Source organism: Ranitomeya variabilis, chromosome 2, assembly GCF_051348905.1.
Source record: "Ranitomeya variabilis isolate aRanVar5 chromosome 2, aRanVar5.hap1, whole genome shotgun sequence".
NCBI lineage: Eukaryota > Metazoa > Chordata > Amphibia > Anura > Dendrobatidae > Ranitomeya > Ranitomeya variabilis.
Genome location: NC_135233.1, coordinates 2122501 through 2135946, shown reverse-complemented (window position 1 = coordinate 2135946; position 13446 = coordinate 2122501). Strand labels below are relative to the sequence as shown.

Below are 13446 nucleotides of genomic sequence, written 5' to 3'. Positions count from 1 at the left end.
CACTGGGGGTGATGGATCCGACCCCTCGCTCAGTGCCCCCATATCTGTATCAGTACACACTGGAGGTGATGGATCCGACACCTCGCTCAGTGCCCCCATATCTGTATCAGTACACACTGGAGGTGATGGATCCGACCCCTCGCTCAGTGCCCCCATATCTGTATCAGTACACACTGGAGGTGATGGATCCGACCCCTCGCTCAGTGCCCCCATATCTGTATCAGTACACATTGGAGGTGATGGATCCGACCCCTCGCTCAGTGCTTCCATATCTGTATCAGTACACACTGGGGGTGATGGATCCGACCCCTCGCTCAGTGCCCCCATATCTGTATCAGTACACACTGGAGGTGATGGATCCGACCCCTCGCTCAGTGCCCCCATATCTGTATCAGTACACACTGGAGGTGATGGATCCGACCCCTCGCTCAGTGCCCCCATATCTGTATCAGTACACACTGGAGGTGATGGATCCGACCCCTCGCTCAGTGCTCCCATATCTGTATCAGTACACACTGGAGGTGATGGATCCGACCCCTCGCTCAGTGCCTCCATATCTGTATCAGTACACACTGGGGGTGATGGATCCGACCCCTCGCTCAGTGCCCCCATATCTGTATCAGTACACACTGGAGGTGATGGATCCGACCCCTCGATCAGTGCCTCCATATCTGTATCAGTACACACTGGGGGTGATGGATCCGACCCCTCGCTCAGTGCTATATATCTGTATCAGTACACACTGGGGGTGATGGATCCGACCCCTCGCTCAGTGCTATATATCTGTATCAGTACACACTGGAGGTGATGGATCCGACCCCTCGCTCAGTGCCCCATATCTGTATCAGTACACACTGGGGGTGATGGATCCGACCCCTCGCTCAGTGCCCCCATATCTGTATCAGTACACACTGGAGGTGATGGATCCGACCCCTCGCTCAGTGCCCCCATATCTGTATCAGTACACACTGGAGGTGATGGATCCGACCCCTCGCTCAGTGCTCCCATATCTGTATCAGTACACACTGGAGGTGATGGATCCGACCCCTCGCTCAGTGCCTCCATATCTGTATCAGTACACACTGGGGGTGATGGATCCGACCCCTCGCTCAGTGCCCCCATATCTGTATCAGTACACACTGGAGGTGATGGATCCGACCCCTCGATCAGTGCCTCCATATCTGTATCAGTACACACTGGAGGTGATGGATCCGACCCCTCGCTCAGTGCTATATATCTGTATCAGTACACACTGGGGGTGATGGATCCGACCCCTCGCTCAGTGCTATATATCTGTATCAGTACACACTGGAGGTGATGGATCCGACCCCTCGCTCAGTGCTCCCATATCTGTATCAGTACACACTGGAGGTGATGGATCCGACCCCTCGCTCAGTGCCCCCATATCTGTATCAGTACACACTGGAGGTGATGGATCCGACCCCTCGCTCAGTGCTATATATCTGTATCAGTACACACTGGAGGTGATGGATCCGACCCCTCGCTCAGTGCTATATATCTGTATCAGTACACACTGGAGGTGATGGATCCGACCCCTCGCTCAGTGCTATATATCTGTATCAGTACACACTGGAGGTGATGGATCCGACCCCTCGCTCAGTGCCCCATATCTGTATCAGTACACACTGGGGGTGATGGATCCGACCCCTCGCTCAGTGCTATATATCTGTATCAGTACACACTGGAGGTGATGGATCCGACCCCTCGCTCAGTGCCCCCATATCTGTATCAGTACACACTGGAGGTGATGGATCCGACCCCTCGCTCAGTGCTCCCATATCTGTATCAGTACACACTGGAGGTGATGGATCCGACCCCTCGCTCAGTGCCCCATATCTGTATCAGTACACACTGGAGGTGATGGATCCGACCCCTCGCTCAGTGCTATATATCTGTATCAGTACACACTGGAGGTGATGGATCCGACCCCTCGCTTAGTGCCCCCATATCTGTATCAGTACACACTGGAGGTGATGGATCCGACCCCTCGCTCAGTGCCTCCATATCTGTATCAGTACACACTGGGGGTGATGGATCCGACCCCTCGCTCAGTGCCCCCATATCTGTATCAGTACACACTGGAGGTGATGGATCCGACCCCTCGCTCAGTTCCCCCATATCTGTATCAGTACACACTGGAGGTGATGGATCCGACCCCTCGCTCAGTGCTATATATCTGTATCAGTACACACTGGGGGTGATGGATCCGACCCCTCGCTCAGTGCTATATATCTGTATCAGTACACACTGGGGGTGATGGATCCGACCCCTCGCTCAGTGCTCTCATATCTGTATCAGTACACACTGGAGGTGATGGATCCGACCCCTCGCTCAGTGCTATATATCTGTATCAGTACACACTGGAGGTGATGGATCCGACCCCTCGCTCAGTGCCCCCATATCTGTATCAGTACACACTGGAGGTGATGGATCCGACCCCTCGCTCAGTGCCCCCATATCTGTATCAGTACACACTGGGGGTGATGGATCCGACCCCTCGCTCAGTGCCCCCATATCTGTATCAGTACACACTGGGGGTGATGGATCCGACCCCTCGCTCAGTGCTATATATCTGTATCAGTACACACTGGAGGTGATGGATCCGACCGCTCGCTCAGTGCTATATATCTGTATCAGTACACACTGGAGGTGATGGATCCGACCCCTCGCTCAGTGCTATATATCTGTATCAGTACACACTGGAGGTGATGGATCCGACCCCTCGCTCAGTGCTATATATCTGTATCAGTACACACTGGGGGTGATGGATCCGACCCCTCGCTCAGTGCTATATATCTGTATCAGTACACACTGGAGGTGATGGATCCGACCCCTCGCTCAGTGCTATATATCTGTATCAGTACACACTGCGGGTGATGGATCCGACCCCTCGCTCAGTGCCCCCATATCTGTATCAGTACACACTGGAGGTGATGGATCCGACCCCTCGCTCAGTGCCCCCATATCTGTATCAGTACACACTGGAGGTGATGGATCCGACCCCTCGCTCAGTGCCCCCATATCTGTATCAGTACACACTGGGGGTGATGGATCCGACCCCTCGCTCAGTGCTATATATCTGTATCAGTACACACTGGAGGTGATGGATCCGACCCCTCGCTCAGTGCTCCCATATCTGTATCAGTACACACTGGAGGTGATGGATCCGACCCCTCGCTCAGTGCTATATATCTGTATCAGTACACACTGGAGGTGATGGATCTGACCCCTCGCTCAGTGCCCCATATCTGTATCAGTACACACTGGAGGTGATGGATCCGACCCCTCACTCAGTGCTATATATCTGTATCAGTACACACTGGAGGTGATGGATCCGACCCCTCGCTCAGTGCTCCCATATCTGTATCAGTACACACTGGAGGTGATGGATCCGACCCCTCGCTCAGTGCTCCCATATCTGTATCAGTACACACTGGAGGTGATGGATCCGACCCCTCGCTCAGTGCCCCCATATCTGTATCAGTACACACTGGAGGTGATGGATCCGACCCCTCGCTCAGTGCCCCCATATCGGTATCAGTACACACTGGAGGTGATGGATCCGACCCCTCGCTCAGTGCTCCGATATCTGTATCAGTACACACTGGAGGTGATGGATCCGACCCCTCACTCAGTGCTATATATCTGTATCAGTACACACTGGAGGTGATGGATCCGACCCCTCGCTCAGTGCTCCCATATCTGTATCAGTACACACTGGAGGTGATGGATCCGACCCCTCGCTCAGTGCTATATATCTGTATCAGTACACACTGGAGGTGATGGATCCGACCCCTCGCTCAGTGCCCCCATATCTGTATCAGTACACACTGGGGGTGATGGATCCGACCCCTCGCTCAGTGCTATATATCTGTATCAGTACACACTGGGGGTGATGGATCCGACCCCTCGCTCAGTGCTATATATCTGTATCAGTACACACTGGGGGTGATGGATCCGACCCCTCGCTCAGTGCTCCCATATCTGTATCAGTACACACTGGAGGTGATGGATCCGACCCCTCGCTCAGTGCCCCCATATCTGTATCAGTACACACTGGAGGTGATGGATCCGACCCCTCGCTCAGTGCTATATATCTGTATCAGTACACACTGGAGGTGATGGATCCGACCCCTCGCTCAGTGCTATATATCTGTATCAGTACACACTGGAGGTGATGGATCCGACCCCTCGCTCAGTGCTATATATCTGTATCAGTACACACTGGAGGTGACGGATCTGACCCCTCGCTCAGTGCTATATATCTGTATCAGTACACACTGGGGGTGATAGATCCGACCCCTCGCTCAGTGCCGCCATATCTGTATCAGTACACACTGGAGGTGATGGATCCGACCCCTCGCTCAGTGCCCCCATATCTGTATCAGTACACACTGGAGGTGATGGATCCGACCCCTCGCTCAGTGCTATATATCTGTATCAGTACACACTGGAGGTGATGGATCCGACCCCTCGCTCAGTGCCCCCATATCTGTATCAGTACACACTGGAGGTGATGGATCCGACCCCTCGCTCAGTGCTATATATCTGTATCAGTACACACTGGAGGTGATGGATCCGACCCCTCGCTCAGTGCCCCCATATCTGTATCAGTACACACTGGAGGTGATGGATCCGACCCCTCGCTCAGTGCCCCCATATCTGTATCAGTACACACTGGATGTGATGGATCCGACCCCTCGCTCAGTGCTATATATCTGTATCAGTACACACTGGGGGTGATGGATCCGACCCCTCGCTCAGTGCCCCCATATCTGTATCAGTACACACTGGAGGTGATGGATCCGACCCCTCGCTCAGAGCCCCATATCTGTATCAGTACACACTGGAGGTGATGGATCCGACCCCTCGCTCAGTGCTATATATCTGTATCAGTACACACTGGAGGTGATGGATCCGACCCCTCGCTCAGTGCCCCCATATCTGTATCAGTACACACTGGAGGTGATGGATCCGACCCCTCGCTCAGTGCCCCCATATCTGTATCAGTACACACTGGATGTGATGGATCCGACCCCTCGCTCAGTGCTATATATCTGTATCAGTACACACTGGAGGTGATGGATCTGACCCCTCGCTCAGTGCTCCATATCTGTATCAGTACACACTGGAGGTGATGGATCCGACCCCTCGCTCAGTGCTATATATCTGTATCAGTACACACTGGAGGTGACGGATCTGACCCCTCGCTCAGTGCTATATATCTGTATCAGTACACACTGGGGGTGATGGATCCGACCCCTCGCTCAGTGCTATATATCTGTATCAGTACACACTGGAGGTGATGGATCCGACCCCTCGCTCAGTGCTATATATCTGTATCAGTACACACTGGAGGTGATGGATCCGACCCCTCGCTCAGTGCCCCATATCTGTATCAGTACACACTGGGGGTGATGAATCCGACCCCTCGCTCAGTGCTATATATCTGTATCAGTACACACTGGAGGTGACGGATCTGACCCCTCGCTCAGTGCTATATATCTGTATCAGTACACACTGGAGGTGATGGATCCGACCCCTCGCTCAGTGCCCCCATATCTGTATCAGTACACACTGGAGGTGATGGATCCGACCCCTCGCTCAGTGCTATATATCTGTATCAGTACACACTGGGGGTGATGAATCCGACCCCTCGCTCAGTGCCCCCATATCTGTATCAGTACACACTGGAGGTGACGGATCTGACCCCTCGCTCAGTGCTATATATCTGTATCAGTACACACTGGAGGTGATGGATCCGACCCCTCACTGAGTGCTATATATCTGTATCAGTACACACTGGAGGTGATGGATCCGACCCCTCACTCAGTGCTCCATATCTGTATCAGTACACACTGGAGGTGATGGATCCGACCCCTCGCTCAGTGCCCCCATATCTGTATCAGTACACACTGGAGGTGATGGATCCGACCCCTCGCTCAGTGCTATATATCTGTATCAGTACACACTGGGGGTGATGGATCCGACCCCTCGCTCAGTGCTATATATCTGTATCAGTACACACTGGGGGTGATGGATCCGACCCCTCGCTCAGTGCTATATATCTGTATCAGTACACACTGGAGGTGATGGATCCGACCCCTCGCTCAGTGCCCCCATATCTGTATCAGTACACACTGGGGGTGATGGATCCGACCCCTCGCTCAGTGCTATATATCTGTATCAGTACACACTGGGGGTGATGGATCCGACCCCTCGCTCAGTGCTATATATCTGTATCAGTACACACTGGAGATGATGGATCCGACCCCTCGCTCAGTGCTATATATCTGTATCAGTACACACTGGAGGTGATGGATCCGACCCCTCGCTCAGTGCTATATATCTGTATCAGTACACACTGGAGGTGATGGATCCGACCCCTCGCTCAGTGCCCCCATATCTGTATCAGTACACACTGGAGGTGATGGATCCGACCCCTCGCTCAGTGCTCCATATCTGTATCAGTACACACTGGAGGTGATGGATCCGACCCCTCGCTCAGTGCTATATATCTGTATCAGTACACACTGGAGGTGATGGATCCGACCCCTCACTGAGTGCTATATATCTGTATCAGTACACACTGGAGGTGATGGATCCGACCCCTCGCTCAGTGCCCCCATATCTGTATCAGTACACACTGGAGGTGATGGATCCGACCCCTCGCTCAGTGCTCCATATCTGTATCAGTACACACTGGAGGTGATGGATCCGACCCCTCGCTCAGTGCTATATATCTGTATCAGTACACACTGGAGGTGATGGATCCGACCCCTCGCTCAGTGCTATATATCTGTATCAGTACACACTGGAGGTGATGGATCCGACCCCTCGCTCAGTGCCCCCATATCTGTATCAGTACACACTGGAGGTGATGGATCCGACCCCTCGCTCAGTGCTATATATCTGTATCAGTACACACTGGAGGTGATGGATCCGACCCCTCGCTCAGTGCTATATATCTGTATCAGTACACACTGGAGGTGATGGATCCGACCCCTCGCTCAGTGCTATATATCTGTATCAGTACACACTGGAGGTGATGGATCCAACCCCTCGCTCAGTGCTATATATCTGTATCAGTACACACTGGAGGTGATGGATCCGACCCCTCGCTCAGTGCTCCCATATCTGTATCAGTACACACTGGAGGTGATGGATCCGACCCCTCGCTCAGTGCTATATATCTGTATCAGTACACACTGGAGGTGATGGATCCAACCCCTCGCTCAGTGCTCCCATATCTGTATCAGTACACACTGGAGGTGATGGATCCGACCCCTCGCTCAGTGCTATATATCTGTATCAGTACACACTGGAGGTGATGGATCCGACCCCTCGCTCAGTGCCCCCATATCTGTATCAGTACACACTGGAGGTGATGGATCCGACCCCTCGCTCAGTGCTATATATCTGTATCAGTACACACTGGGGGTGATGGATCCGACCCCTCGCTCAGTGCTCCATATCTGTATCAGTACACACTGGGGGTGATGGATCCGACCCCTCGCTCAGTGCCCCCATATCTGTATCAGTACACACTGGGGGTGATGGATCCGACCCCTCGCTCAGTGCTATATATCTGTATCAGTACACACTGGAGGTGATGGATCCGACCCCTCGCTCAGTGCTATATATCTGTATCAGTACACACTGGGGGTGATGGATCCGACCCCTCGCTCAGTGCTCCATATCTGTATCAGTACACACTGGGGGTGATGGATCCGACCCCTCGCTCAGTGCTCCCATATCTGTATCAGTACACACTGGAGGTGATGGATCCAACCCCTCGCTCAGTGCTCCCATATCTGTATCAGTACACACTGGAGGTGATGGATCCGACCCCTCGCTCAGTGCTATATATCTGTATCAGTACACACTGGAGGTGATGGATCCGACCCCTCGCTCAGTGCTATATATCTGTATCAGTACACACTGGAGGTGATGGATCCGACCCCTCGCTCAGTGCTATATATCTGTATCAGTACACACTGGAGGTGATGGATCCGACCCCTCGCTCAGTGCCCCCATATCTGTATCAGTACACACTGGAGGTGATGGATCCGACCCCTCGCTCAGTGCTATATATCTGTATCAGTACACACTGGGGGTGATGGATCCGACCCCTCGCTCAGTGCTCCATATCTGTATCAGTACACACTGGGGGTGATGGATCCGACCCCTCGCTCAGTGCCCCCATATCTGTATCAGTACACACTGGGGGTGATGGATCCGACCCCTCGCTCAGTGCTATATATCTGTATCAGTACACACTGGAGGTGATGGATCCGACCCCTCGTTCAGTGCCCCCATATCTGTATCAGTACACACTGGAGGTGATGGATCCAACCCCTCGCTCAGTGCTCCCATATCTGTATCAGTACACACTGGAGGTGATGGATCCGACCCCTCGTTCAGTGCCCCCATATCTGTATCAGTACACACTGGGGGTGATGGATCCAACCCCTCGCTCAGTGCTCCCATATCTGTATCAGTACACACTGGAGGTGATGGATCTGACCCCTCGCTCAGTGCTATATATCTGTATCAGTACACACTGGGGGTGATGGATCCGACCCCTCGCTCAGTGCCTCCATATCTGTATCAGTACACACTGGAGGTGATGGATCTGACCCCTCGCTCAGTGCCCCCATATCTGTATCAGTACACACTGGAGGTGATGGATCCGACCCCTCGCTCAGTGCTATATATCTGTATCAGTACACACTGGGGGTGATGGATCCGACCCCTCGCTCAGTGCTATATATCTGTATCAGTACACACTGGGGGTGATGGATCCGACCCCTCGCTCAGTGCCTCCATATCTGTATCAGTACACACTGGAGGTGATGGATCTGACCCCTCGCTCAGTGCCCCCATATCTGTATCAGTACACACTGGAGGTGATGGATCCGACCCCTCGCTCAGTGCTCCCATATCTGTATCAGTACACACTGGAGGTGATGGATCTGACCCCTCGCTCAGTGCTATATATCTGTATCAGTACACACTGGGGGTGATGGATCCGACCCCTCGCTCAGTGCCTCCATATCTGTATCAGTACACACTGGAGGTGATGGATCTGACCCCTCGCTCAGTGCCCCCATATCTGTATCAGTACACACTGGAGGTGATGGATCCGACCCCTCGCTCAGTGCCCCCATATCTGTATCAGTACACACTGGAGGTGATGGATCTGACCCCTCGCTCAGTGCTATATATCTGTATCAGTACACACTGGAGGTGATGGATCCGACCCCTCGCTCAGTGCCCCCATATCTGTATCAGTACACACTGGAGGTGATGGATCTGACCCCTCGCTCAGTGCCCCCATATCTGTATCAGTACACACTGGAGGTGATGGATCTGACCCCTCGCTCAGTGCTCCCATATCTGTATCAGTACACACTGGAGGTGATGGATCCGACCCCTCGCTCAGTGCCCCCATATCTGTATCAGTACACACTGGAGGTGATGGATCTGACCCCTCGCTCAGTGCTATATATCTGTATCAGTACACACTGGAGGTGATGGATCTGACCCCTCGCTCAGTGCCCCCATATCTGTATCAGTACACACTGGAGGTGATGGATCTGACCCCTCGCTCAGTGCTATATATCTGTATCAGTACACACTGGAGGTGATGGATCCGACCCCTCGCTCAGTGCTATATATCTGTATCAGTACACACTGGAGGTGATGGATCCGACCCCTCGCTCAGTGCTCCATATCTGTATCAGTACACACTGGGGGTGATGGATCCGACCCCTCGCTCAGTGCTATATATCTGTATCAGTACACACTGGAGGTGATGGATCCGACCCCTCGCTCAGTGCTATATATCTGTATCAGTACACACTGGAGGTGATGGATCTGACCCCTCGCTCAGTGCTCCCATATCTGTATCAGTACACACTGGAGGTGATGGATCTGACCCCTCGCTCAGTGCCCCCATATCTGTATCAGTACACACTGGAGGTGATGGATCTGACCCCTCGCTCAGTGCTCCCATATCTGTATCAGTACACACTGGAGGTGATGGATCCGACCCCTCGCTCAGTGCCCCCATATCTGTATCAGTACACACTGGAGGTGATGGATCTGACCCCTCGCTCAGTGCCCCCATATCTGTATCAGTACACACTGGAGGTGATGGATCCGACCCCTCGCTCAGTGCCCCCATATCTGTATCAGTACACACTGGAGGTGATGGATCCGACCCCTCGCTCAGTGCTATATATCTGTATCAGTACACACTGGAGGTGATGGATCCAACCTTTCGCTCAGTGCCTCCATATCTGTATCAGTACACACTGGAGGTGATGGATCCGACCCCTCGCTCAGTGCCCCATATCTGTATCAGTACACACTGGAGGTGATGGATCCGACCCCTCGCTCAGTGCCTCCATATCTGTATCAGTACACACTGGAGGTGATGGATCCGACCCCTCGCTCAGTGCTATATATCTGTATCAGTACACACTGGAGGTGATGGATCCGACCCCTCGCTCAGTGCCTCCATATCTGTATCAGTACACACTGGAGGTGATGGATCCGACCCCTCGCTCAGTGCTATATATCTGTATCAGTACACACTGGAGGTGATGGATCCGACCCCTCGCTCAGTGCTATATATCTGTATCAGTACACACTGGAGGTGATGGATCCGACCCCTCGCTCAGTGCCCCATATCTGTATCAGTACACACTGGAGGTGATGGATCCGACCCCTCGCTCAGTGCCCCCATATCTGTATCAGTACACACTGGAGGTGATGGATCCGACCCCTCGCTCAGTGCTATATATCTGTATCAGTACACACTGGGGGTGATGGATCCGACCCCTCGCTCAGTGCTATATATCTGTATCAGTACACACTGGAGGTGATGGATCCGACCCCTCGCTCAGTGCTCCCATATCTGTATCAGTACACACTGGGGGTGATGGATCCGACCCCTCGCTCAGTGCTATATATCTGTATCAGTACACACTGGAGGTGATGGATCCGACCCCTCGCTCAGTGCCCCCATATCTGTATCAGTACACACTGGAGGTGATGGATCCGACCCCTGGCTCAGTGCTATATATCTGTATCAGTACACACTGGGGGTGATGGATCCGACCCCTCGCTCAGTGCTATATATCTGTATCAGTACACACTGGAGGTGATGGATCCGACCCCTCGCTCAGTGCTCCCATATCTGTATCAGTACACACTGGGGGTGATGGATCCGACCCCTCGCTCAGTGCTATATATCTGTATCAGTACACACTGGAGGTGATGGATCCGACCCCTCGCTCAGTGCTCCCATATCTGTATCAGTACACACTGGGGGTGATGAATCCGACCCCTCGCTCAGTGCTCCCATATCTGTATCAGTACACACTGGAGGTGATGGATCCGACCCCTCGCTCAGTGCTATATATCTGTATCAGTACACACTGGAGGTGATGGATCCGACCCCTCGCTCAGTGCCTCCATATCTGTATCAGTACACACTGGAGGTGATGGATCCGACCCCTCGCTCAGTGCTCCCATATCTGTATCAGTACACACTGGGGGTGATGAATCCGACCCCTCGCTCAGTGCTCCCATATCTGTATCAGTACACACTGGAGGTGATGGATCCGACCCCTCGCTCAGTGCTATATATCTGTATCAGTACACACTGGAGGTGATGGATCCGACCCCTCGCTCAGTGCCTCCATATCTGTATCAGTACACACTGGAGGTGATGGATCCGACCCCTCGCTCAGTGCTCCCATATCTGTATCAGTACACACTGGAGGTGATGGATCCGACCCCTCACTCAGTGCCTCCATATCTGTATCAGTACACACTGGAGGTGATGGATCTGACCCCTCGCTCAGTGCTATATATCTGTATCAGTACACACTGGAGGTGATGGATCCGACCCCTCGCTCAGTGCTATATATCTGTATCAGTACACACTGGAGGTGATGGATCTGACCCCTCGCTCAGTGCCTCCATATCTGTATCAGTACACACTGGAGGTGATGGATCCGACCCCTCGCTCAGTGCCCCCATATCTGTATCAGTACACACTGGAGGTGATGGATCCGACCCCTCGCTCAGTGCTCCCATATCTGTATCAGTACACACTGGAGGGGATGGATCCGACCCCTCGCTCAGTGCTCCCATATCTGTATCAGTACACATTGGAGGTGATGGATCCGACCCCTCGCTCAGTGCCCCCATATCTGTATCAGTACACACTGGAGGTGATGGATCCGACCCCTCGCTCAGTGCCCCATATCTGTATCAGTACACACTGGAGGTGATGGATCCGACCCCTCGCTCAGTGCTATATATCTGTATCAGTACACACTGGGGGTGATGGATCCGACCCCTCGCTCAGTGCTATATATCTGTATCAGTACACACTGGAGGTGATGGATCTGACCCCTCGCTCAGTGCTATATATCTGTATCAGTACACACTGGAGGTGATGGATCCGACCCCTCGCTCAGTGCCCCCATATCTGTATCAGTACACACTGGAGGTGATGGATCCGACCCCTCGCTCAGTGCTATATATCTGTTTCAGTACACACTGGGGGTGATGGATCCGACCCCTCGCTCAGTGCCCCCATATCTGTATCAGTACACACTGGAGGTGATGGATCCGACCCCTCGCTCAGTGCCTCCATATCTGTATCAGTACACACTGGAGGTGATGGATCCGACCCCTCGCTCAGTGCTCCATATCTGTATCAGTACACACTGGGGGTGATGGATCCGACCCCTCGCTCAGTGCTCCCATATCTGTATCAGTACACACTGGGGGTGATGGATCCGACCCCTCGCTCAGTGCCTCCATATCTGTATCAGTACACACTGGAGGTGATGGATCCGACCCCTCGCTCAGTGCCCCATATCTGTATCAGTACACACTGGAGGTGATGGATCCAACCCCTCGCTCAGTGCCCCCATATCTGTATCAGTACACACTGGAGGTGATGGATCCGACCCCTCGCTCAGTGCTCCCATATCTGTATCAGTACACACTGGAGGTGATGGATCCGACCCCTCGCTCAGTGCCCCCATATCTGTATCAGTACACACTGGGGGTGATGGATCCGACCCCTCGCTCAGTGCCCCCATATCTGTACTGGTTTACACCGTCGCTCGCTGACTCCTCCCCTTTTCCTCTATATACAGACACTTTACAGCAGGTCACAGTCACCTGTAGGCGGAGTCTCAGGATGTGGGCGGAGTTAGCTGGTTCCAGCATTGAACCTTAACCCCTAATATAACCATGCTGACACCAGGAGCACGGGGCGGCAGGGGGGGGGAGGCAGTAAAACTAGTAAACACCTTCACCTGCTGACGTCATAAGAAGAGAACACTGCGCGCAGCACAAGGGGGGCTGTGACGTCACTAGCCCTGCACAGGCCCC

At 53.2% G+C, this 13446-nt stretch overlaps 1 protein-coding gene across 2 annotated transcripts in view; it reads right to left on the bottom strand.

The window, feature by feature from the left end:
* The window catches only part of USH1C (USH1 protein network component harmonin), a 407047-nt gene that overhangs the window by 393263 nt on the left and 338 nt on the right, over positions 1-13446 (bottom strand). The window lies entirely within an intron of this gene.